Genomic DNA, 3,682 nt, shown 5'->3' on the forward strand with positions numbered 1-3,682 from the left:
GGCGGGGGCTGCGTGCGTGTCTGTCTGACACCGCCGCTGCCTTACACCCACTCGGGGGAACATGACTCCCCGCGTGTCGGCATCACCGCCCTGTGCTGCTTTCCTCGGGGCTGCGTTAAACGGAGTGTGGTATCCTTTAAGGTATGTTGATGTTGGTGCAAAATTCACAGAAGTTACGTGTTCTGGATGGCCCACTTTGAAGAATTTGGAAGATTAACCTTTCCAGGTTTTTCAGGTTTCTGTAAAATACTAGGAATAGGCAGCAGATCACTGGCAAGAACCTTGAAGAAGCTGCTCAATACAATGAAAGGACAAACTTTTGTTAATAAATTATTAAAAAACAATTTAGTATTGATGCTTCAGCACTGAGGAAATGAGTAACAGGAGAATTGATAGATTTAAATTCTTCCACCATTTTGTGGCCTGTTCTAGATTTATCTCTATTTTTGGCTTCTCTGATGCACAACCACACAACATCTGCCTTTCAGATATTTTTAAATCTTCTTTACCTTTCTGTGATGCTTTACTGTCACTGGTCAAGTCTCACTAATTGAACTCTGTTCTGGAAAGTCACTGACAATATGCTAAATAATTTGAGGGGGAGGAGTCAATCATTACAAAATTCCTACTATTGCGAAGTCAGAGAAAACCTGTTGTTTATGAAAAGATAGCACAGAGAATCTTTGAGATGCTTTCTCAATAAAATAAAATAAATAGATTTTTTTCTGATTCCAAATAGATCATATACACTGAAAACCTCACCATGAATTTCTTAGTGGATTTCTGTCTGACATTCACTAAACACACACACCATGCTGGAGCTGATAAATCCACAGCATCACAAAGCCAGTGTCATTTCCAGAACCACAGTCTGAGGCAATTGCTCTGGTTCTCACTGGGGAAACCTCCTGTTTTCTCTTTCCCTGCCTTTCCAGTACCACTGAAGTGAAACAGTTGGTCCTGGCCCCCAAGGAAGGTGCTGAAGATGATAAAAGGCAGGTTTGTCCTGGCAGCAGTAATCCTGCAGTTTTTAGCTTCTTGTTCCAGTGCCTCCATTGGTTTTGAGGGAAGCTTTGCTCCCTGAGGATGCCATCACAGACAGTGACAGACATTCTCCATTTGACATGCCATGATTCTGTTCTCCTCTGTCCTCTGATAAGGAGTCCCTTATTTAGAAACTGCAAGTTGCAAGACAGTTCTTATCTCCTGGATGAACCTGCCAGGAGCCAGCTCTGACTTTAAAAGACTTCCAGAGACTTCTCTGTCTATGCAAGCAGTACCAATCTAATTCAAGTAGTTAAAAAAAACTAATTCATTGTATCTCTGTTACTTAAATTAGTGGAAGTGTGTATTTAACTTGGTTGTGTTTGGTGAATACAGAAGCCCTTAGCAAAGACTCTTGAGTTTCTGGGGATTTAACACAAAGTGCTGCAGCATACAAGAGCCAATTCAAGGAAACAGGAAAGTGCCTGATCTGTCATCTTTGCTTTCAGCAGAGCAGGCTGCAGTGGCACCACAGCAGCAGACACTCATGAATGATTTAATGTGTTCTCGGGGCTTCAGAGCATGGGCTGGGCACTGTAGGGGAACTTTAGGTTTGGTTTTTAGTTGTGGGTAAGTCACATCTGCATGGAACCCAAGCATATTTTATGGAGCTATGAAAAAATCCCTGCCCTATTTTTCCCCCCTCTGGCTACAAGGCATCATTTCTAAAGCTTGTAAATCGGACCATCTGTGCAGTTTTCAGTTGGGAAACTCTAGTAATCAAACAACCCTACTAATGGAAAACAAATCAGACAAAGCCTTTTCAACCTTCAGAGCTTTTATGTGTTTTGTTTTCCAAACGCAGTCTCTTCAGAAGATACTGCCATTACAGGGACCACCTGACAGCAGATTCAGTGGATTGGGCAGCAGTTTCTAAGACAAGACAGTGGAGAGGAATAAAAATAGGAAATTTGGTTGTGTTTTTCTTCTGAGCCTCGGGGAAGAGAAATAAGCACTGCACAAATGTCAGGGCGCAGCTGAATTGCAGTGTGTGTGTTTGAGCGCTCGTTCCAGCCTGCACCAGCGTGAGGAGGAGCCCGCAGTGAGGATTGCTGGTGTGCCCTGTGAACATGGGGACAATGTGTGTGTATGTGCCCTATGAACACGGGGAGGCAATGTGTGTGTGTGCCCTGTGAACACGGGGCCAATGTGTGTGTGCCCTATGAACACGGGGAGGCAATGTGTGTGTGTGCGCTGTGAACACGGGGACAGTGTGTGTGTGTGCCCTATGAACACGGGGAGGTGATGTGTGTGTGCCCTGTGAACACGGGGACAATGTGTGTGTGTGTGCCCTATGAACACGGGGACAATGTGTGTGTGCCCTATGAACACGGGGAGGCGATGTGTGCCCAGCAGACCGATGTGTCCCCTGCAGACCGATGTGTCCCCTGCAGACCGGCTGTCTCTGCATAGCGTCGCCAGCAAGGCAGAAAGCATTCCTCCCAAAGGCTGGTTTTTCCACTTGTTTTGGTTTTTTATTTCAGCCACAGGTTTCAACCAATATAGAAAACTTTCCACGGACAGTGCTTTGTTAAGCAGTAGAAATCCTACTTGTTTCCTCATTTGGGAATCTGATGTTTTCTGTTCTGTGGTCTGGAGCACAGTGTGTGCCCCTGCAGGGAGTGAGAGTCCCGCTCGTGTGAGATAGTGAGCTGCAGAGAGACTGAGTTTTCCCATATTTTTCCCATATTTTCTATCTTCCTTATGTACAGATGGAAAGCCAGGCAGCTGTGAAAGGTTTCTCCCCTGCTCCCATATCAAAACTGCAATATCCTACTGTGCTTGGGCTGGAAATCACCTCCCAGTCCCGAGCAAAGCTGCTGTTCACACCAAAGCAGAGCTTTGAACAGCTGATGTCTCACTCGTGCTCTGCTTTTCTCAAGGTTCTTGTGATATCCCCAGTTACCAGAATCTTCTGATCCACACTGAATTTCTGGTGTTGAAAAGCAGTTTTTTCCCCTGGTATGTAGAAACCCTCAGCTCTCTGCTCTGTGCCTTTCCTGCTTGAGAATGGCTGTTTCCTTTTGCTTGTGTGGATGCTCATCTCAGTGCAGGAGGCCGAAGGGACAGCATGACTCAAGAGCAGAGTTCAGCATGCAGTTTTTAAGGGGCTGGGCATAGCCAGGGTGGGTTCCTCTCCCCATTAATTTACCTCAGACTGTTCAAGAGTAAAGTATTTGCTCCATTACATAAAAAGTATCATTTCACAGTCAGGGAGACTTTCATGTAATCTCTGGACAGAAAATAAGCAAGCACTTGGACAGCATCAACGTCTCAGAGTCAAATAATGAATCTGAAATACCAGCTCTGATAATGAGAACTGGAAGGAACTGTTATTAAAGGTTTCTTCTAGTTTGTCCTCACCTGCATAGTTTTGTTGTGATGTTGGATCCTATACAAAGCTGAACATAGCACGTCCTGGATCTACAGAGCATTGTGAGAGGAACTTGTTAAACCTGCATCCTTAAGCTCTGTCTTGGTAAAACAGGGATCTGTAGTGAAGCCCTATCTGTGCACTATGACTGCTTCAAATCACCTAGAAATATCACTGTACATCTCCAAAACACCACCTGCCAGGGAAAGGAGTTTTCTAGCTGTGGGGAGGGGAGCAGTTTCTTGTTGCTGAAGGTGAGATCTT

The sequence above is a fragment of the Geospiza fortis genome, unplaced genomic scaffold (genome assembly GCF_000277835.1).
Source record: "Geospiza fortis unplaced genomic scaffold, GeoFor_1.0 scaffold70, whole genome shotgun sequence".
In the NCBI taxonomy this organism is placed as follows: Eukaryota; Metazoa; Chordata; class Aves; order Passeriformes; family Thraupidae; genus Geospiza; species Geospiza fortis.